We start from the raw sequence: 24661 nt of genomic DNA, 5'->3' as shown, positions 1-24661 counted from the left end.
TTTTAAAAGTCACTACCATAAGGTTTCAAAACCAGATTTCCACACAGTTTTTCATTAGGAGTGGTATACGGGAAGTCTTAAATGGATCTGGAACCCCCAAGCCTCATTAAAAATAGTAGCCAAATACAAAAGGCTGTCATGCTGGCTTGCCTTGATAAAATGTTTCCATTCCAAGATCTAAGCTTCAGTGAGAGAATCTGAGCAACTCTATCTGTGCATGCAGTTTCCAGTCTCCATTGAGCCACTTCTCCTGTGTACAGTTCTGAATGGCACATAGGGGTCCAGTTTTAATTCCCACAGCCAAAAAAGAGCAGCGAGCAAGTGTAAAATACAATTCCTTGCAGTACTTCCATGCCATCTGGGTAAACAGCATTTGAAGTTGGGAATCTATTCCCACTGTTTTGCATAATACCCTACCATTCCATCAATGTACCTTCAGCTAATACAGCTCTGATCTCATGGTTTTGTCTTTCTGAATAACTTCTCTTTATTGTAAAGAACCTCTCTCATTCCTTCATGTATATAACAAGAACAGGTTAACTTTGTTACTAAACAGCTAGCCTACACTTCCATATGCAGGAAACAACCACTTTAATCATCTCATCACAGGACTTTTTAATTCACATAATTGCAAATTCTATGGCCATTTTACCTTAACTACTTATGTTACGGTCAACGTAAAACTCCATAATCCATCAAAGACAAGTTACTAGCAAAATTGAAAACTCCTGTAAGTTAAGTATTTCAAATCCTACACTTAAGAAAATAAATACTACAAAATATGCTTTTTCTTTTCATCTCAAGATTTTAACATTGATGCAGCTCAAAGGACACACTACTTCAATGTGGGATGTTGCCAGCAAAGCAGAGGAATCTGCAATCAAAACAGAATGAATCTAGAGTATTAGAAAAACAGCTTTACAAAGCATGCAATGGTACTGTCCCTACTGCAATTCTAAGGCCACCATGCCACTTCCTCACACTCAAAACCATCACTCAGGTCCTGCCTCTGTGAAAGCTGAAGGCAGACAAGCAGAACACTGGAGTTATTGTCAAATGAAGAGGTTATTGGCCAGCACTGGCTCTTTCGATTCAACAAGATCCTCATGAACCATTTTACAGTGAACTTGATGTCACATAGAGAGGGAAAGAACATTTATCTCACCTCCTCTGCCACTGCTTCTAATGATTTCATCTCATACTTGATTACCTCATATGAAGACTGACCTTAAGAACTGCCTGGTGACAGAGGACAGTGGAAGAAGATCTCATCTCAACCAATGGCCACAATTTCTCCCCGAGTTTCTGCTTCTTATTAGCTCAGCATCTCTGAAAAGTCAAATAAAATTATTGTACTAGTTTTGCCTGCACAGCTGGCAGGGCAAGGAGTCAAGAACATGTCTGGTGTGTCCCATGGTTGAAATTTTGCATATTTATTGCACAAGTCGAGCTTCTTCTGCCCCACCATGTTCAGTTCTGGAGCTTCCTCAACAAGTATATTTCAGCCTCCTTGTGAATCCCAGCAGGCTGAAACTTGGGGATTTGCTCAAAATGAAGCAGACAGACACAGAGGCAACAGTTAGCTTTGCCTGCAAAAAAACTTACTATAAGTTTTTAACACTTTCCTGTCTGAAGGTGTCAATCTTCAAAGGAGAAGAAAAAGACATGAAATAGCAGATTTACTGCAGCTAAAACCCTGAAAAACAACTAGTAATATCCTTATAACCATTTGTAGTACAAAGAAAAAGTAGCTACAATAAATTTGGCATTACTTCACAATTAAGTAATTTAAATTTCTTACTTTACTTAGAGTATTATATTCCTACTGTGTTTAATGAATGAAATTTCACAACATCAGTGACTGCCTGTCTTTTAAAGCTTTCAGATAGCCCAAATATTCATTCTAGTTGTCTATTTTGTAGCTTTGATCTGGGGAATAACACAATCATAACATAAATGTAGCTCTATAGACTCCAAAAACATTCTTTAATAACAGTCTTAGTCATCTGGTATGTGTTTAAGAGATTTGGGGGATTTTAAAATATATTTTTATAATAAGCAAAATTGACATTATCAAGCACTTTATGTTTTGCTATCTTCTGTACAGCAATTCTAATTTTCATTTCTGTTATTTCATTTCATAATTTTCAAGTGTTGCAAAAAGTTGAATTACAGAAGAGCTGAAATAGCAAGCATCAGTGTCTGGCATCAGGGACAGGTAGTCACATCCAGATTCCTAAAACCAATACAGCAAATGCACTAGGCAACCATGTATTTATTTAACCAGCAGCTTGAAAAGGGAGATGAAGTTTCAGTAAGCAATCCCATTTGAAAACTATGTTGTGCTTTTGAACTCTCCACCAACAGACGTAGAAAGAATTGCCTTGTGTTTCTTTCTTTAAAACGGAAGTACATACATAAACTAACACTGAGAAATTCATCACTTTTGAAAGAAATATCTATGTAATTCACAACACTTCACAAGACAGAGTGGATACTACTCTGATCCAGGTCAGAAAAACTAAGCAGAATAAGAGCTTCAGAATCATTTAGGTTGGAAAAGACCTTTAAGACCATGAAGTCCAACCATTAACCCAGCACTTAAACCATGCCCCTGAGTGCCACATGTACACATCTTTTAAATCCCTCCAGGGATGGTGACTTTACCATTTTTGGTGAGTAAATTTTTACTAATAGCTCATCTAAACCATCCTGGCACAACTTGAGACTGTCTCTTCTTGTCCTTACCCTTGTTGTTGGGGAGCAGAGACTGACACTCTCCTTTCAGGTAGTTGTGGAGACGTTACTTACTCTAATAGCTCCCCATTTTGAAAGACCAGCAAGGATAAGACAGAGCATACTATTTTGGGACTGCATACAGTGAAAAAATATTTTCACATTCACAGAAGTTACAAAAAAATGAACCAAAGCTCACTTGTTTCACTTGGATTCCCCTTAAGGCTCAGTGCTGTTGAATGCAGCAAACTACTTTTTACATTTCCTTTCCATACAGAGGGATAAAAAAGTCTTCTAGCCTAAAGCAGGTTCTCTTCTAGCCATGTGCACTCTTCCCTCTTCTAGAGACAGACTTTTTTCATGAGGTACCAATTCTTCCAGTGTTGAAAAAAGAATATTACCCTTTTCTTCAAATAGTTGCTCTTGGATAAACAAGCCTGAATTTTGAATTAATTGCTCTGGTTAAATAAATAGATCAAGGTTTCCATTTGCCAGTTCCAAGATCAACCTTATCCTAAATGATCAGAAGTAATAAAAAAGTAACATGAGAATTTTGTAGTGATTTTACAATGAAACATAATAAATACACTAAAAATAGCCTGTAGAGCTTGCACTTTTATTACAATTACCTGCACCATCTTATAACAAAGTAGAAAACCCTATATTCCTCCCTTGGCCTGAACTTGGAACAGATTTCATACCACTGTTGGACAAGTAACTTTGAAAAAGCAACATTTTTCTGTTAGTATACAGTTTCCATTCTACTCAAATTATTTACTCTCTCACTTTAGCAAAGGCTTAATTAGAAGAATAGGAAAAAAAGGGATATTTAGGTGCTTTTGGGGACCTAAAAATGTCAAGAACATAATAGTAAAAGTATTCTTCATTATAGCATATATTGCATATTAGGCCTACTGCATATTTTTATTACATTGAGAATTATTAGCCTTAATTTATCTGCACAAGGAGGACAAGGGGCACAGCTCAGCTGAATGCCACAGGGGCAGGCTGGAGGAAGGAAGCATGGACTGCAATTACATTGGGGCATATATTTGAGTAGAAGTCTTTCCACTGCACCAGGTTTTGCTGTTTTATTACTAAAACTGAAATAAATGACTCTGGGATCAGCAATTCAGTCCTGCGTGCCAGGGTATTATTTGATCTGTCTGTGTAAATACCCAGAGGTGATTTCCCAGCTATTGTTAAGGCCATTAGAAACTGTACTTCTTCACTACAGAGTAGGTCTACTAGCATAGCAATATTCTTATGAATTCAGACAGCCAAATCATGTGAAGAGCTGATTCCTAAGGCCTACTATAATATTTCTATTATCTCTTTACAAAGAAAAATTATCTTTTTGTATCCTAGCTAAATCTGTAACTACTCAGACTGCTCTCTATTTATTTTTTAAACTTATCCATCTATTCATCACATGGAAAGCCCACAAACATAATTAGTGAACATCCTTTTAAGGATGTTTTAAGAAAACAAGTCTGCTTGCACAGTGAGAGGATGAGTAAGCAAGTCAAAATAAACCATCTGCCTTTTAATTTTCTGCTGTTATCTATCTGAGAGAATAATTCCCCCAAGAAGAGTTAGGGATACTTAATCTGTGGCTGGGCGACTGCTGCCATTTCTACCTGATAATTTTTAGAATCTCATTTGAATTCTACAAGAGATTGACTCCAGGAGAAATAGGAGAAAAGAAAAAAAAAAAGGCAACAACCACAACCACCAACAACCAACCCCCACACCTCTGAAGGTGAAATATACCAGGCTTCAAAAACAGCATAGCTACTATAAAATTTGTGGCTAATAATTTTTTATTTTACAGTCCAATGAACAGTACAGAAGACATATACACACTTGCAGAATCTGAAAACAGGAAATCACCTCTCAGTCCTTCCCACAGCCCTCAAAAACAGGATGATTTTTCACTCAGGACATGTTCTTCTCTCCTGTTCACCTACTCTAGCATCACCTTCTTAATCTGAGCTACTTGACTCCAAGGAAAGCTGAACACAGCTACATGAAACAGAGATTGGTGGGAGATACCCCCACACAAAGCCCTATCCTCGACACAAATCACTCCCTTGCTCCCCAGTGTATCAGCTCATTTACCTGAAGAAGAAGAGGCTGATACAAATGAGGGATTCAGACAAGTGAACTACTTTATATCCAGAAGGATTTTCCTTTGTGCAAGGGAAATACCACCTGCTGATCTACAGCAAAAACCCAAGTGTCATCTATCAGAAAGCAAACACACTAAGGACTACATGTTATTTCAAGCAATGAACAAGCCTACACCCTTGGTATTCAACATTACCGAAAGCATTTAGATATTTTGGATAGATAAACACTTCAGATAGTTTAACATTCATGTTAAACATGTTACACATGGTAAATGTAGCAGGTCAAAAACGAGAATTTCAGTTAATTGCCAGTTCTTAGGAGAAAGAGGCAGGATAACTATTCATGTTAAAGAAATTGACTTTGCCAGTAAATTAAGTAAATTAAGGTGCTTTAATAAATAGGGCAATCTGAAAACACTTTAATAAAAATTTACAGAGGGTTAAAAAAATATATCCCAAATCTGCTCTCAGTCAATTTACAAAGAAAAGACCTTTCACAAAACTGACTCAGCAGCATTTTCCAGCAGCATTTTAGATGAAAAACAGAACACGGAATCCCTTACTCCATGATGCCCTAAGAATTACAATGACTGTAGTTTACCTGCACAGCACCTTGAGGGACATATAAACAAAAACTGAAAAATTCAGACTGGAGTACAGAAGCATTCACAACTTGTAGCACATGTTAACAGCCTTGACCTTAAATAGACTATCTTAAGCTATTTATGAACATGGAATAAAGAAAAATAGTCAAATTTGCTTTTTTAGGATGTGTTTCGAAAAATAGTAAAGACTGGTAGCATAGGATGAGATATGTGCTGTGCTAGTACACTTTTCTGGATCCCAGAAATGGGGAACTGTGGCATTTCCTCACATGCTAAAGAGAGGAACAAAAACTTACTGCTGTGCAATATGCACCATACATTGTTTTCCTGTAGCAGTAATTCTGGCAGTTTGAACATACACTTTGCGATGCCTTCTCAAGTATTTATCACTGTTTCCCTCGCCTTCTCTCCTTTCAGCTACACACAGTTGTGCTTGCACCCATACACACATAAATTCAAATATCTGACTAAAAAAGCAACACACCGAGATGTCACATTTACTTTTTCAGGCAACCATTTAGCACATACAGGGAAAGCAGCATGCTGCATGCTTACAGAATCTCATGGACTAGCTGATCTAGGGCAAATCATCTCAAATCACTTAGAGCCAAGATAATGATTCTTTCTCTGATGCCATCAGCATGGTGCTTAGAGTGCAAATTTGCTGGGGTACTTGCCAGCAGAACAAACCTCATCCACTGAAGTATATATCCAAATCGGTATTTCAATTTAAAACAAAGATTTCTCCAAAAAAAATGACTGAGTTCAGAGCAGAATTTCCAAATACTTTGTTCAGATTTTTAGGATGTTTAACATAAATTTTTTCCACTTCTGAAATCCAGTTCCGGTGAAGATTAAACTTATATTCATTTATTTCTATTAAGAAGTAGGAGATGAAGGCATAAAACAAGATATCTATATAGAGATTTTCTATGTTTTCACTCACTACATCCTGTTTTTTTGCTGATGAAGCAATGCTTTGTGCAATGGAGCAGATAGGAGCAACGTTACAGTCTAAAGACCAGGGAATCTAGAGCAGCTTTTTGGGGCCACAAATTAGAAATTACAACATAGCAGAACAGAGACTGTGAAAACTGTAAGGTTAGTTTGACTTGCTCATTATACTAAGGATACTACAGACGAGAATATGAAAACTACTCAGTCCTACTTCTATCCTGTGCAAAACACTTTTAAACCAAATTTTGAGACTATCAGCTCAAACATTGCTCAAAGGAAACAAATTAATCTCACCCATCCCCAGGGAGTCTATTGAGTGAAAAACCTTTTCTGGATAACCAACCTAAACTTCTACTGACACAACTTCAAGCCATTCCCTCTGGTCCTGTCACTGTCATCACAAAGAAGATTTCAGTGCCTCCTCTCCGCTTCCCTCACAAGGAAAGTATGGAATTGGAGTTTGCGATGAGGTCTCCCCTCAGTCTCCTCCAGGCTGAACAGACCAAGTGACCTCAGCCACTCCTCATACAACTTCCCCTCAAGACCCTTCACCATCCTCGTGGCCATCCTTTGGACACTGTCTAATGGCTTCATGTCTTTTTTATATTGTGGCACCCCAAACTGCCCCCAGCACTGGAGGTGAGGCCGCCCCAGTGCAGAGCAGAGCAGGACAATCCCCTCCCTTGCCCAGCTGGCCATGCTGTGCCTGATGCCCCCCAGGACACAGTTGCCCTCCTGGCTGCCAGGGCACTGCTGACTCACATTCAACTTTCCATCGACCAGGACACCCAGGGCCCATTGCACAGAGCTGCTCTCCAGTTTCTCATTCCCCAGTCTGTCCATACATCCAGGGTTGCCCCATCCTAGATGCAGAATCTGGCACCTACCTTTGTTAAACCTTGTACAGAGGATAAGCAAGATGGAGGCATCATCCTGTTACTGCTAAGCCTACAAAATAATAAAACTAAAACCAAAACTAATAAAGCACAAGATACTGTAATTATTTTTTTTTAGAATCCTTAGCAAAATAAATCAATTTTTGATGCTATTATCACTAGTCAAAGTGTCTCCTGCCTGACCATGGAATTTTTCACCTGGTGTAGCTGCTGACCTTCAAGAAAAACACCACCTGTCAATATCAATGTAGGTGTGCCAAGCCTGCTGTTCAATCCTCCAACTGCACAAAATACTGCTAGCAATCCAGGAATCGACCTTTTGCTTTAATCCTCATTATTATTTCTCTATGTGGAATACTTTAGGTAGATGCAGTTTTCCATTCCAATTTTTTTTTTTTCATGGAAAGACTATTTTTGTCTGAGCCCACAAGCAGCAAAACATTTTATTTATTGGCTTTTCCTTGTATTTTCTTTCACATCGTAAGCTCCATACTAATAATTAAAGAGTGGCTTATCTAGGAGTAACCAACTTATATATAATATCTGTTTATTCATGGCAAAATTAGAGTATGAATTTGGTCTTCCACAGAATATTCCCTGATCAAAATACATCAAATTAGATAGCAGAATCAAAAATAAGTACAGTTGAAGAGACCTACATCTACAAAATTATTCCTGAGAGCAGCTGCCAAATTTTCTGTATTGCAAATGCTTCTATCCTAGATGGTTCAGACAAAATATAAAAAGGGGCTTATAAAAAACAAAACCATCTATGGAGGCTGCAGCCTGTTACCTTCCTGGCCATCCATGGCTACACACTACCTGTTATTTCCCAAATTAGATCAATTTATGACTCTGATCCACATCTTTGTGAGCAGATGAAAATGTTTGCAAACCAACTCACTATTTTGACCAGTGTTGACAGATTTGTATAATGATATTTCTGATGGTTAGCTAAAACAAAAATTTATTTCCTGTATTGTTTTTCCAAAGAGAACTGATCAAGGCAAGAAAATCCATGCTTCAACAGAGAGAGAGGAGGACAAGTTTGCATAATCTTAGAAAAATAGGTCAACCTTCATCCAGAGCAAGGATGGGTCTTCCAAAGATGGGCAGGAGGGTTGGTGCATCAGAGACCCCATCTGCCCAGCCCACCTTCAATCCAGCCCCACCACAGGGAAACCTCAGGAGACATGATCCAACCGCACAGATGACTTCAAAACAAAGTTTTGCATTTCTTCCAGAGAGCAAAAGCTAAGCAAGCCTCCTCCTGCACGGCCTGTTTGGATTGATCTTGGTGCAGAGACCTTTTGTGGATAACATTCATGAAACTTGAAATAGTGGAACTAATAGAATAAGATGGATAAGCCTAATTCTAAATCTATCTTTAAAATTTTGGGTTTGGGAACCACAGGGCAGGGAAGAAAAGAAAGGAAAACTGGGAAAAGCTCACACTCCCCTTCTGGTCATGAGCAAAGTATAATTCTAGCATTCCGCTGTGATTCTCACCCAGCCTCTATGGAAGTAAAACAAATTAGGACAATATAGTACAAGCAGAACGCAATTGCATTTGTACTGCAGGAAACTCCAGTTCCTTGAATTTTGTGGCAATTACAAGCAGAATTTTAACACAATGCTAATTTGTTTTGAAATAGCAATAGCTTTAAATTTTTGAACAACTTTTCTTTATTGAAAATTAAATTAGGACTCCAGTAAGGAAAAAAAGGCAACAACCACAACCACCAACAACCAGCCCCCAAACCTCTGAAGGTAAAATATTGAGGTCTATCAGCTTTACAGTTATTAGTAATAAGTGCAGATTTAATTCCATGCCATGCCCTGTATTTAAACTGAAGGAAATTCCAGAGCTTGCTGTCAATAAGTCAACACAAGCCATACAAATTCTAGTAGCAATGTCACTATCAAGCAGACAATCATATACAACCAATTTTCATTCCTTAAGCAGCAAGAAAACTGCCTCAATTTCAAACATTAAGAAATGCTCTATCTAAAGGTAAAAATTGGCTGACATAGTAAGATAAGCTACTGATTTTGCTGGTTTACTGGAAAATAATCGGGCTCAAAAAGTTAAATGGATGTTGAATTAGGAGTAGATTGTTAAAATTTGATTTAGGAGGCACAGTATTTCTTATTGTATGTTGAACAATGAGTGGGTGTTGAAGTCACTCAATCTCTTGAACAACCAGGCTCTTCAGTAGATCGAAAAAGCAACCACAGTTTGTTAACTGAACCATTTTGATGTTTTCCATCCTTACAACATCCTTTCAAACATACATAAAATATTTCCCACATAAAGTAAATAATAACTTACTTTAATAATGTGGCACAGAATTAGTTCATTATATTAGTTACTAGTCTTTCTATCTTAATTATTAGTTAGGGTTAATTATAACATACAAGAGTAGGAGTCACAAAATATGTCAGGTTTAATGACTTCTTGAAAATGCAACATAATGTTGATATGCCTGGTAACACTGAAATTATGTAGCCTCTAAAACATGGCTCACATGAAAGACAAGAAAAAAACCCACTATAAAATGAGACTTTATTACTACTAATGTAGGAAGAGTGTTGGATGAAAATGGAAAGACTGAACAAAATACAAAGACAAAAAGCTAAAGGGAAAAATAAAAGTAGGAGGCAGATGAAGAACTGGGGGTTTCATACATAACTGGAAGAACTAACTGCGTCCCCATCGAGAAACAGGGAAAGAAAACTAACAGAGGTTAAAAGAATGAAACTTAAAGAAACAAACAGCCCTGACTAAATCAAACTACCTTAAAACCAAGATGAGACAACTAGACTAAAAGAAAAGCTGAAACCTATTATCCCTGCAACAATTTGACATGAATGAAGCCCAAGAAAAGGGTTAAATAATTTTTGTACTAAGGTATAAAAATCCAGTTTGGAGTGTTCAGAAAACACTCAACCCTGGCATCTGAAGAAAAGGATCATCAGTCCAATGCTGTATATACTGCCAAGTATACTCCACTGTTCTCCATATAGAAAGCACATTCCCTTTGGAGCTCTTCAGGCACCTTGGACCCAGGGGTCTGGAATGGTGATACTTTATAAGGATCTCTTCCTCATTTAATCAAAGCAACTCCACACAGGGCAAACTGCATTTCCAGCTCTCACTTAAAAAAAAATCAGGAAGAAATTGCGACACAACGATATACAGTACCTCCCATAATTCCTTTTTGGTTTTGTTTTTTTTTTTTTTTTAAGACCGGCCTGAATGAATGTTACAATGAAGAAGTAATTACAGCAGTCACTGCTCTAAATCTCTGAATATCAGACTGGGGACAGCATAATCAAACTGATGCAGAGACTATGATTCTTACACCAAATCAGACCCAACCCAGCTGCAATTTCTGCAGTTTCTTAAGTAGAAATGGTCACTCGCTTTACCTGAGAGCAGTCAGTACACAGGAGGCAATACTATTACAAGAGACAGAAGGTGCTCCCCTGCCAGTGAGGGAAAAGAGCCATGGAAGGTACAGCACATGATGCACAATTTGAAAAAGCACCCTTTGAGACATAATTGCACATATATTCCAATTCCACCTTCAGCAAAGAATCCACAGAAAGGATTTAGATATTTTCTTTCATAGTCACCACCTTTTCAAGCTGCTGTTGTCTCTAGGCACCTTTTTTCCATGACCCTTACTGATCCTCTTGACCTATGTTTTACATTAATGAGCACTACACCATTCATGTTCCTACCAACAAAACAAAATATTTTCCAAGTATCCAGTAGTCATGAATGCTGTTAGAGCATAATTTACCAGTATATTCAGCACACATTTCAGAATCTCTACTGCTGAAGGAGCATTTCCATCAGCTGCTGCTACTGTGCCAGATGTCTTTGTAGAATGCTATGAAAAGCATGGAAGAGGGGTGAATATTAGCCTTCAGTTCCTGAAAAACAAACCTATTCTCTTGTTCAGCTCTCGGTCAGTTGCACCAGCAAAGCAGAAGTACACACAGTGCAACTGAGTCTATTATAAATAAGTAAGAACAAAAGAGAACAAAGAGATTTAAAGACCTGAAATGGCTCCAACTGCTGCCTTCCTGAGGTCTCCAGGGGATAAACCAAGATTTAATAAAGAACAGTATCACATTCCAGTGCTGCAGCAATCCTTAATTAATCCACAGCCTCTCTCCCTGCAGAAACAAGTATCTGAAATAATGCTTTCATTACTATTGTTGTAACCAACACAATTATGCACTTCTAAGGTAGCTCTGTTGTATTTCACACTTGTTTCTTTTCCTGAAGGATGTTACTCTACCTTGCCATTGGTAGATTGCAATGAAAGAAAAGCTTGAAAATAGCTTTTTTCAAGCTAGTGAGATCAAAAAGTAGGATTTTCAATGCTTTAGAATATGCTTTCCCCTCAACAAAAAAATCAAAAACCCCACCAAACAAAGAACCCAAAAGCAAAGAAAACAAAAAAACCAAATCCACAACCAAAAACCCCATAAAGAACACAAGCAAACTTTTCCCTAATAAGCCTAAAAACCTATCCTGAAAATCTGAAAATAGTCCACCAATATGTTCCTAACCTATCCTGTTGAGCTAGATTCCTAGCTCAACACAAAACCCTGTCTTCTTCACAATTTCAATACTCATGTTCTTCTTGGCTTATTTTGATTAATCAACTCTCACATTTATCCTCAATACAACACAGAGTTTTATCTCTGAGTATATATTTTCCATCTCCGTAAATATATTTAACACATGCTTTATTTTTCATCTTCCACTGCTTTATTATTCAGTCTTACCCTTGAAAAAATAACCTCAATTCTTTTATTTTATCAGTTTTATGACACCTGAAAACAAGTGTTTTAATTGTGTGAAGGACTGTCTTTCATTCACTTAGTTCTCTAATTTTAACATGTTTTGTACTATTTTGACATTTTTTCCACTTAAAAGAATACTTAATATAATTAGTTTGTATGCAGTGTGTGCACACCTCACTCATCCACGAAGTCAATGCAACACATAGCAATGTTGACTTTGAATTTGAGTTCCCCTCTCAAATATGTCCTACACTAAGGGCATAACCTTAAAAACCTTGAGTTCACAGCACTCTCAGTGAAGTCAAAGTGAATAGCATCTGGGAATAGTTTGGGGGGGCCTTACAAGTTATATGCCTCTCAGTCATTCTAACCTACATTACTGGTAGAGAAATAGGAATTGCACACAAAGTGAAAGCTGATGCATTGCTGACATGAAGCTCTTAAATATACAGAAATTGTTTGGCATAAAATTTAACTAATAAAGCAGAGTAACCTGTACTACAAAATTTTCATCTTAAGTAAGAATGCAAGCAAAGCTGCAATTTAATATTCATCTCAACCACAAAATCGAATGCCACCAATAAGGACAAAAATTACAAGATAGTTGTGTGATACAGTAATTGGTATCAACAGGAAGGAATGTTATTTTTGGCACCATGTACTAATCCAAATAGAGATCATAGTAAAGTCAATAGGCTACATTTGCTGAACTTGGTTCTTATTAAACTCTAATTTGAAAGAATTTCATTAGCATTCACCATTCCTCTTAAAATTTTCAAAGAAAAAAGGTATATTGACACTGATTGCAAGATAAAGTTGCCTAAATTATGCCTTTGAGAGCTGTGCTTAAACATAAACATTTGCTTAATAGAAAGTTAAACTGAACTAAACTTGGAAAACTCTAAATTTGCTTTCTTTATATTAACTTTAAGTTACAATATAATGGATGCCTTTGCCTCCCAAAACAGTCAGCGTTTTGGAATTCCAAGGACATACTCAATCTTTAAAGAAGAAATAAAAATTTCATTTTTTATTTCTTAAGATAAGACTTATGTGAAGTACAAATGATGCTTTTTGAATGAAGCAATGTTGAGATAATAGAGAAAAATTTCTTTTCTTTATACCTATGGACTTTTGAATCTCACTTCACCAGGCTGCAGAAAATCAAGGTTTCACCAATAATGAGAAGTTTCTAAATATTGTTCTGAGCCAGCTTTTAGAGGCATCCTGACCAACAGAGTAATAAAATCTCAAATTGATAATTGAATTCAAAGGATATGTCATTGTCTTCCTTCACTGAGAATCTGAAGAAATTTAAGGAACCTGGCTGAGGTATCTACATAGCTGGCTAGTGCTTGACAAGTAATATCCCACTTAAAGACTTCTGAGACCTTTTTCTTTTCTATTTTTAATTAATGGAGGAATCAGAAGCAGAAGTTGTCACCATGATGGCAAATTATGTAGAACTCTGTTGTGAGAGTAGCTGAAAGAACAGTCTTGACCTTTCTTGCAATTTCTAATCAATATTTGCGTTGATGCACACAAATGAACAGTGACGTGGCCATCATGCTGCGCACTTTATATGCTGCTATGTTGTAAGAGCTTGGGAATTGTTAAGAAGCAGCTACCTTAATCTCCTTGTACAAGCACAGGTGTGTTATGCATCAACAGAGCTAATCAGAATTTAGTTTCTCTGACAACCTGCTGATCTGGAGAATGCGAAACACCTCATTAAGATGGTCTGGCAAGCCCTAGCTGGAAACCAAGGTGTCCATGGCTCCTGAAAGTGGCCTGGCCTAATGGCAGCTCTCTCTACTGAATTCAGATCTCACATTCCAAGAAATAGGCAAAAAGAGCCACCCACAACAAAAAGCAAATAAACAAACACACCCAAAAGAATCCAAAAAACACCATAACACTACCTATGCATATACCTGATCTTCAAAGAAAAATAAATTTTGTTTACTCCAGTTTTATGGGACATTTCACTCTAAATTTCTACTCCTTCCCTCATTTGTAAATGTCTGATTACTTACTGAACTTAAAGATGTTTCTGTTTCAGAGTGGAAGAAGAAAATAAGAAAAAGCTTTTTTTTCTTTTTAGTTTGAAATGGAAAAGGTCATTGACTACAAAAAATACTAGGGATATATTAATGCAAGGGAATGAATGAACCTGACTCTGAACCTTTCTAAAGTTTAATTTATTTTAAACCATTGCCAAAAAGTAACATTTTTTCTCTTGACATTATTCTCCAATTCATACTTAAATATGCCTTTTATTATTCTGAAAGGAGTAACAGCCAGCAATACATCAAAATAAACGCTTCAGTTTCACATATTCCATTTTCCCATTTTACAAGCCACAAAAATATTACTCAATAGGCAAGAGCTGACTTCCTTCAACAGTTTTATATCTACTTTGGAACAGAAAATATATATTCCTCTACAAGTGGAACATTTCAGTATTTACAGCTTTGGAACTCCTGCAAGACTGGAAAGAAAAGAGAAGAAGCCAGCAATGTTTAAGAACAATACTTTGTTAAGGAGATATTTCATACAGTTCCATATTTCACTGGTTGTTCTAAAAAAAATAGAAATTCTCCTTAGGGACAACTTAAAGCAATAAACAAAAATCACATGCAAGACCCAATACCAGGCCTTTTTTCTTTTAGCTACACAATTCTAAAAGTCACTTCTGACTTTAACAGTATAGGCTCCTAACTTGAAATAGGAAAAGTCTTAATATATCTGAAAGGAGGACAGTGATATTTTACTTTTCCCGTACATACGGAAAGAGGTATAGAAAGCCTAATTTAGAGATCCTAAGCTGACATCAGCAAGATTCAATCATTCCAGTAAAAGGGTATTCTGACCTTGATGTGAGGTTTCAGTGTAGATCTTCTGGACTGCCCTAGAAGACAGCTATCACAATTTAGGTAGGTCTAGCACCAGGAAAAAAAAAAAAAACAACTATCATCTTGTTTCAGAGATGAGAACTCCTTTCTGACAAGAAGGACAGACATAGGAATAGCAACATTAATGTGGTGGAATGCAGAATTCAGTGCAAAATTTCCTTGTCTTTAGTGATCTTTTCCATAAAGCAGAAAGACTGAAGAGGCACATGAAGCAATAAATCTGTTAGAGAAGGGTCACCCAGAAAATCCTCATTCATGATAACCAGAGAGAGGTGAAGATCATGGAAGCACAGTTCGCATCTCCTTAACCAGAATTTCTAGCATGCATAGGCACACCCGTTGATTAGGGTTTTTAGCCTGTAATGTTTACATACAAGCCATGCTGCTTCCTTCGCAGGAGCAAGGCCATGCTTTCAGGTTATATTTCCCTACACAGTGAGCAGGGAACAATGTTTTAAAATGTGCAACCAACCACAAATACTTGGCTTAAGAATGCAACTGAGCATTGAAATGATCCTTATAAAGACACTTCCAATTTTGAGCTTTATACTCAAAAATTATCGGACTCTGAAAGGAAGGTGGAGAATAATGCATAAAATTGAAAAATAACTGAGTATGCAATTAAGAAATCAAGTAACAAAAAAGGTCGTTTTTCCTCATTCTTAATTTACCTACTTTATATAAATTAAATTATGTATTCAAAACCTCTTTTAAAAAACAATTAGAAGGACATTCCTTCATTCAACAAAAAAGCACATTTAAAATACTGGAGAATGGAGCTGAAAACATTGAAATTAGCTTGCACATATGCAAAAAAAAAAAAGACTTGGATTCCTTGTTATTCATGTGGCAGCTAAAGAGACATCTTGGAAGAATATCTCCAGTTCCTTGCAAATTTTAGAAGAGGACCAAATCATTAGTAGGTCAAACATTTATCCAACTTATTTCCACCACTAAACAGAAACAAACTGCAAACATTCCCCCACAAACTGAATTAAGTTCTGAAATGTGAAGACAGTGACAGGCTAAAAGCATAGGCAGTTCACAGATAAGACAAAAAAATATTTGTGTCTATGAAACTAGGGCATGGGGGAGCACAGATTCAAAACTCAGAGTCCCCATGAATAAAATAAAATTTAAAAGACAACACATTCCTGTCAATGATACTGTTGATCCTGGTCTCATGTCACTTTAAGGGTTCGTTCCACCTGGTTGAACACTGAAAATAATGTATCACTGAATGAAAAAGGACAGAATAATGAATAAGGTATGAAACTTCATCCTACCATTTTGTTTGCAATTTTATCAGGGGCAGAACGGGGCAGGTACCAGGGAACATGACCTTCTGCTTCACACAGTAAAAAGACCTGGTCTTCCCAACAGAGACATTCAGAACATTTCAGATATGAATCTACTTCAAAGTGGATTCCCACCAGCATGTGACCCTTTGTAATGAAAAAGTAGTCAGACTAAACCTACCAATACAGAGAAAAATACAATACACTAGTGGAACAGAATGGCCCATCTGCACATCTTTTAGAGTTATTATATGGAATCTTTCAGCAGTTTAGCGTTAGATCAATGCATGTAACAGTCTAAAGCAAGCAAGCAGGTTGGTAGCTACCTGTATAATCAGAAGTAAAGTTTTTCAGGTGAAATACAAAGCTTTTCTGTCTGTCTTCAACAAACACATTTTAACTTATGTCAGAGTAGACAGGGTAGAGCACTGAGTCTTCTGTGACAGGGAAGGAACAGACATTCTGAACTCAGTGCCTTTTCTAGAACCACAGAATTCCAGGTTGCAAAGGACCCCAAGGGTCATTAGGTCCAACCTTTCTTGGCAACAGCACCATCTAGACAAGACAGTTCAGCAACCTGGCCAGCTGAATTTTAAAAGCATCCAAATTTGGAGAATCCATCACTTCCTTGGGGAGATAATTCCAACTAATTGATCTCATTGTGAAAAATTCTCCTCTTGTGCTTAGTAGCAATCTCCCCAGGAGTAACTCTTGTGGGATTCACATTCTCTGAACCTGAGAGAAGCAGAAAAAATAATGATCAAAACAATTCTTATCTCAATTGCTGAGCCTCTTGTTGTTCACAAGTGGAACGCATTATGGAAGATTGTTTACCTGAAGGAAATTGGTAAGTGGATTCTGGTGTGAGTGTTTTGAATCCATGTGTGTGTGTCGGGACTGTCGGCTGACAGTCACGAGATTCTGTGCAGTTGAGTTAAGTGCTTGGCAGATTCAGTTTAGATGTAATGTAATAAAGTGTAATATAATATAGAATAATATAGTATAATAAAGTAATTAACTAGCCTTCTGATATCCATGGAGTCAGATGCATAATTTCTCCTTTCCACAGGGGTCATCTTGTTACTATAAACTCTTACCCATTCGTTTTCTTCTTTTCCATGTAACTCCTCGTAAAAATAGGAATCTCCATTTTCTCTGCAGCCACATACCGGAATGTTGTGACAGTCTCCACTAAGCACACCACAAAAACCTGTCCCTAAGCACCACATTTGCACATCTTCTGAATGCCTCCAGGAATGGTGGCTCCACCACTTCCCTGGGCAGCCTGTTCCAATGCTGGAAGCCTTTAAGTGAAGAAATTTTCCCTAATATCCATCTAAACCTCCCCTGGCACAACTTGAGGCCTTTTCTCTTATCCTACCACTTCCCAAATGCCATTTTCTCCAATATAGATTACTGAGCATTTAAAAGAATTCTTTAAAGATTTTAGTGGTAATGTATTTGAAAACATTGTTTTCCCTTCAATTCACATCTTTTTTAAATAGGCTAAACACCTAAGTCTCAACAGTGACTAATTAAGTGTTAATTATTTTTATGCCACAGGAATTCTTTGTGTCCTAGTTTCCCAGCACAGTTCTCAACCATGAAACTATTTCAAAACATTAATTTTATAACTAAGAGAATAGACATGATATTTTCCCCACATATAAGTTAAGTGAAACTGAAATAACTGAAGCATTAATTTGTTCCAACCAGCACCAGAAAAAGCTTAAGATCCCACACCTTCAACACAATCATACTGTGATCACTGGTGACCACAGAAGGATTCCAAGACAAAACACAGCAAGCACCAGTATCTTAAAACCATTTCTAAACTTGAAGATGGCTCTTTAAAATGTTCAGTGGGATCTACAGGGTCAATATTGGCACTGTGGATCAGAAAAGAATGATGGGCAGAAACAAATACAAAACTCAGGAAACACAGAAGTACTTCCCACACACCTGACCAGAGCTGCTGTGCTCATTAAAAAGAAGTGCAGTGGAATGTAAGAGTATTCTAACCAATAATTTGGCTTCAGGTAGATGTGTCCAGCATTCCAGACATCAGTCTTAACTCCTTAAAATCTATATAAAACTTCCTAAATAGAAGGAAAGTAGTGTCAATACATATAAAAAGACAAAGGATGCATCCAAAAAAACCTATACCAGCCTAATGCTTCTTCCCATCTTATTATCTCTCTTCAACTATTTTCATTTCTAAAAAAAAGAAAAATTACCTTTCCTTGTTGCTGCATGTATCCCAAAGATTTCATCAGTTTATAAATTGGCTTTACTCAAGATGGCCATACATGGTATTAAAACCATGTTCACCAGAGCTGAAGCTACCAAAGCTTTGATAAAATCCAGACCAAGTAACACTGATTAGTCACCAGACTATCGATCAGAAACTCCTCCTCAAATCTCATTTTATTAATGAGAAAATCTCATTAATAAAAACTGATGATACACTCTATTTCTGTAAAATGCCAAACAGGTTGATCTCACTAAATCCCATTATTATCTTGGACTACACTGACATTAATCATCAAAATATCCCATTACAGTTTAATTGTTTGTTTAAGCTTTCTATGTATCTAGGACATATCCATAAAAATAAAAAACTGTGTCAGCTAAAAGCAGTTCCACCAACTAATTTTGAAATGGTGGTGTGTTCCTGGCTATTTAAAATTTAATTTATTATTTTCTTTTTCTACTTCAGCTGTGTAGCACATCAACAAACCTACATCATCCAAATAACTCCTGCAAAAAAAGCAGTACTGCTGCATCCCATGATCTCTATTCCAATGAAATCAAACCACCTGTGGTGGGTAGGACATAGGAGCTTGTCACTCACATGCCATGCTGCACTGGTATCTGCAATGAACTTAACAGAAACAGAATTAATTGCAATTCTCTAAAGAGCTGTTCCATTAGCACTCAAGTGAGAGTGAGAAAAAAGGAGACATCAGGGCTAATGCTCAGGCATATCTTCTCTCATGGGAATATTTCAGAATGTTTTTATATTAGGAAGGCTTTTATACCCATCTGAAACAGTATATAGATATCCTTTTTTATTTCAGGAGCTTTTGTGTTCCACTTTTGTTCTAGTCTTATAAATATTGCTCTAAAGAAAAGATCAATTGCAAAAGTTGACAAATACATTCAATAACAGGCAGACAAGTCAAACAGTGAGGGGAGCCAAAGTCTAAGAACTTAAGTAAGCCTAAAAGCCAGATGCATGTGAATAAAAAAAAAAAAAAACCAAACCAAAACAACAAACCAGCAACCAAAATCCACACAAAATGAAAACACACTACCAAAAAACCTCACTAAGATGTTAACACTAAACTTAAAAAATTTGGCAAAAAAAATAGAAAAAACAAAAACACCCACAAGACCACATAACTAAACTCTCCCAAACCAAGCAGTTGTTTTGATGTATAAAATCTGTCATTGTCTCCTTCTTGCTACAAAGGAAAATAGAACATATATGATTTCAACTACAGATGGTTTTCCCCATCTTTCACTTCTTCTGAACTTCTATTAGACAGCTAGAAAAATGCTCTAAGTATGGCAGTTTTTGATTAATCTAAATAACAAATTCCATGTCCAAAAAAGTATTTAACTTACTCTAAAAAGGTAGTTTGGCTGATATCCTGGCCAATCCTTGCCTGTGGCTGGTATTACTAAACTTCTACAAGCAGGCACATAATAGCAGATTTCAAATCTTTCTAATGAGGAACTCCACTGTAGTGTACTAATGGGTGGAAATTATAATACAGAATTAAATAATGTAAATGTATAAAAATAAAATAATAGGAAGGTAAAGAGTTAACAGGTTTTGTAGAAGTCACATGTCACAAACTGGGGAGTGTAATCAGAAGCACTGGTGTAGCATTAATTAAGTTCCTTTTATAAAAATGTTTACAAGGTCCTTGGCCAATTGCTTGGAAAAACTGCACTGCAAAGGCATAAAAGGCAAATATCTTCTATTAATAGATGCCCAGGTACAACAACCTGTATAGCAAGGTGATAACTGAAGGCAGAGCTAAAGGCTCTCAGTATCCCCACCAAGTTCAAATATTAAATGAAATTCAGTGCTGATAAGTGCAAACTGTACACATTTGTCAAAGCACAACCACTTTTATAACACTGGACTTAAAATTAGCTCTCACCACTCAGCAAATAAGTTCTGGTGGCACTGTGGAGAATTCAGCTCAGTTCTCAGGGCTGGTCAGAAAAATAATGGAAATAGTGCTCAGTGGAGATACTGAATGAGAGGGCACCATTTTGCCCCAGCATGAGGATAGGATAGCACTACAGCTTGGCTTATAAATCACAGGTATTCAGCTTCTTTGGGGAAAAATTAAAATCTCCTCTCAGAGTGAGAGATGGGTAAAAAACCTGGCCTTTTTCTTCTTGGCACAACCAGATGCTTGAAGCATGGCTGCTCTTCACTGTTGATCTCCTCTGTTTCATTATTTCCCCGTGCTGGTGCCAAGACAACTCAAAGAGGTTACCCTTCATCCCTACAGCACCCAGACCATGGCATCTGTGTTACAGCTGGGCCCTTGAGAGGAGTAAAATAGCCCCTCCCTGAGGCACCTTCCAGCAGCCACAAAGCACATCCTGTGTCAACCCTTCTCAGGAAAGGATATGGACCGAACAAAAGAACCCTTTTATGCTTCACTTCCTGAAGGGGCAGAGGGTATGGCAGGCCAGACCCCCTGCCCCTTGGGATCAGCCTGCTCTCAGACCTGGGAGCCACTGCAGTGCAAGCACTAGAACTAGTTAGGATCACTAATGCAACTTAAAGAGCAGCACCCTGAAATGCATGTGTATGTGTATGCACAGCCCCTCTCCCCCTTGTGCTAAACACAACCTACACTAATGAGTATATGGTGAGGAAAGCAGCCTAGCTCGAAGATCTTTAATGGTCCATTCGGCTCCACCCATGAGTTCCTAGGGCTGGCTGCCGTCAATCACTTCGCAGCTGCAAGATGTCTCTAGCTGTATAGAGACTCCTTTGGCTTCCCTTCCTCACTTATCAGCCAGCTCATGAAAGCCTAAACAGAGGTTAATCAGCAGCCCCTGGCTTCAAAATCCTGCTTTAGGCCAAGAATAAAAGTGAGTTTTGTTCGCACTGAATTACTTCAGTAGAGTGTTTTTTCCTTAGGATTAGTTAACATTAATGTAAGATGCTCATTTGGCTGGTAACCCGAAACTATTACTTGAGGAGATTGCTGCTGCCATCTACTGACAGCTTCCCTTCTATACAACATTTAAAGCAACTTAAACTGAGGTTAGAGTCTAAAGTGAGACAAACTGCTGCAATAGAAAAACCCAGCATGCACAGACTGGCAGCCAGACTACACTCTCTATACAACAGAATAATGAAACCCAAATAATATTCAAACCAGGCACAGATCACTTTCAGTGAAGGAAGAGTTTAGCAACAGTATCCTCACAAACTAGTTTACTGCCTTAAACAGAAGAAATCTGATGCAAGCCATAAGTTGTTTGAGGTGGTTTATTTTTTTACTGAAATGTGGAGGCTTCTTTCTTTGATCACTAATCATTCAGCAATAAAGAAATGTAGGTATACTTCTGCCAAGATCAATCTCTAACTCTTTGACAGCATATTCTCTTAGAGTAATATCACAGTTTAGATTAACGTAATCAAAAGGGCCAGTTCTGTGCTTGGTTTGATAGTTTTCTTTTCCTAAGAGGTCCTTCACTGGCAAGCATTGTGAGGCAAAAAAGTTTCAGAGAATGAGAAGCTTTTCCAGCTACAGTCAATTCCAACTTCAAAACACAAACCACATTTCCATTATTCTCTTTAGTGCAGCTTTATGGACTGCAGCAGCAGCCAACTCTTAATGCAGCATGTACATACACTGGTATTGTTAGCCGTCCTGCATCCCTAGGTTTCTTTCATGTCTTAAAATCTAATATTTAATAAGATAAATACCAAGTGTTTCACTTGCCATCTACTCAGTTATAGAGTTCCACTCTATAACTGAGTTCCACTACAGGGCTTGTGCACAGCATTTCAAAGCCTTTCTTGTCTCCACTATAGGTCTTCTGACCTTGTCTCCAATAGGAGATCTTCTCGAACCCAAACCAGATAGCTGTTGGAGTCCTCTCTAAAAACCATAGCTTGCATTTCAAGAACTGCCACCCAAGTCCCCCAAAACAGCACAGTATGGAAAGCTAATCAAGTTCTGATCTTGTAAATTTATCTCAAATGATGAATGCACACTCACTCCCAGAACTCTCTGCAGTCATGTGAGAAGCTGTTCAACAAATCTGACAGATCCCACACTCTGAGAAACACCACAGCACAGCACCAAATCCAGTAAGAGCCACTGAACTGAGACAGAACCACATTTTGTTAAATACAGTTATCTAGACAATTATCTAGTGCAAATGAGACTAATACTTGATTACCATCAATTATGTAACTGTAACACACACAATTATAATACAGCAATTGCTTCAACTTTTTTTTTTTAATTTAAACTGAGCTAATTCTATTAGATAACATTAATTCAGGGATTTGCTCAGATTAAAAGTTTACATTTATCACCCAAGGGTTTACAAATGCAGGTCAGGGATCACAGGACCCTATGATATTAACCACTGACAGATACAGAACACAGATGATAAACAAGAAAGCTGGAGAGTTTACACACCACATGCAAGCCTGCATCAGACTACACAAAAGCCAATGAATATTAAATAAAAACACATTATCGTTGTGATTTTCTGGCAGGCATTACAGCAAAGATTATTAGTAAAGGCAGAAATTAGGGTACGATAATGAGATTACATTTTTTATTAAATGGTTTGTTTTTGTTCTTCCTTGCTGGTTTGACAGATGTATGAACATATTTGTTGTATGCTGGACACAGCTCAGAATCAGAATTTTAAAGAAAACTACAGGAAAGAGCAAGAAGGGCACTGGAGACTGGGAAAAATCTTCACAGTAAAAACAAAACGTTTACAAAAGGAAGGACAACGATCTGATGCAAAGGAAAGCATGATGGTCAAAAAAAGATAAAAATTGAGGAAAATTGGTTTTGCAAGAGGTCTGATGGATAGAACTAAATGCCTTCTTTACCAAGAACAGGAGACGGACATTTCAGTCAAGGAAAATGCAAAATTAGATTATCCCAGTCCAGACTTCTGGGTGATACAGGGCAGGAAAGAACTGTCTATCTTAAAAAGAATCTTTAAAACACAAAGACAGCCAGAACACAAATACATAGAAACACATCCCTGTTGAAAGCAATGCTAAAAATTATATGAGCAGCAGGAAGAGAAGTGATGTTTGCTTCAGCCATCAAAAGCAATGGGAGAAAGAATTTGACATGAAGGATTAAGACACTGTTTGACGCTCACTGAAATGGAATTCATGGCTAAATGCAGAGGAAGAGGTTTTTGAAAGGCAAGATGAAAGCACAGTTTCAACAAACAGGTATTGAGGCAAGTCTAGATGCAACTTAGTACTGAAGAATATTCAGTTTAAAGTTACATTTTTCTCATATAGGCTTTGACTCTAGGTACAGCACAGCATTAATCCCTCAAAAGAATAAAATCAATGGAAGAATTTGAGAATGTCTGTTCTTTCCAACACCAGCTCACCCTCTGACTGTGGCTCCTTTCTCCCCTAGTCAGTCACACGAACAAGAGATGCTTCTTAGTTCTCCTTTAGAAGAGTTTATTCAATGATTAGTAAAAGACTGTTCTGTAGAGTCCAAGGAATAGCAACAGGTCCAGGGAGGATTATGGGCTGGAAATGCAATGGAGGACACCATAAACAAAGCAATACTTCACATATCAAACCAAGTAGTGGGCATGGCTGAGGAAGCAGGCAGGTCAAGGCAAATAGACACAAAAGAGGAAGGAGTAAAGCCTGCTTAGACCATGAAAAAACTAAAGGAAAGGAAGGCATGCAATAAGTTAAGCAAGAGGTGAAAGCAGACACAGAGGAAAACCAGGAGATAGAACAGATTATCTAAGTGAGAACACATTACAAGAAAGGTCTAACTCCAACAGCAGTGGAAGGGAAGAGAGGGCTTTACTGTGTGCAGAAAATGTCAGTCAGATCTGGAGCAGGGAAGGAGAAGCAGCAAGAAAATGGAGGGAATCAGATGGCAAAAGGGCAGTAGGGCTTGCCTGGATCCTGTTAAGAAGGGAAATGAGAGATGTCAAGTCCTTCAGTTCATAGTAAAGATAGAAGCAATTGCTTATTCTCATTCCTCAATGGTTATAAATTGCATTTTCAAGTACTGT

General features: G+C 37.5%; 1 protein-coding gene across 7 annotated transcripts in view; it reads right to left on the bottom strand.

Annotated features, from left to right (window-relative positions):
- The window catches only part of INPP4B (inositol polyphosphate-4-phosphatase type II B), a 380968-nt gene that overhangs the window by 306894 nt on the left and 49413 nt on the right, over nt 1-24661 (bottom strand). Inside the window, exon 2 of one of the 7 annotated variants that reach the window (XM_038135230.1) lies at nt 1228-1329. The exons of the other annotated variants lie outside the window; for them this stretch is intronic. The gene's annotated coding sequence lies outside the window, so the exon portion shown is untranslated. The remainder of the gene's footprint in view (nt 1-1227; nt 1330-24661) is intronic. 7 annotated transcript variants of the gene reach the window in all.

This window comes from Motacilla alba, chromosome 4, assembly GCF_015832195.1.
Source record: "Motacilla alba alba isolate MOTALB_02 chromosome 4, Motacilla_alba_V1.0_pri, whole genome shotgun sequence".
NCBI classification, from domain to species: domain Eukaryota; kingdom Metazoa; phylum Chordata; class Aves; order Passeriformes; family Motacillidae; genus Motacilla; species Motacilla alba.
This window is presented reverse-complemented; position numbering and strand designations above follow the sequence as displayed.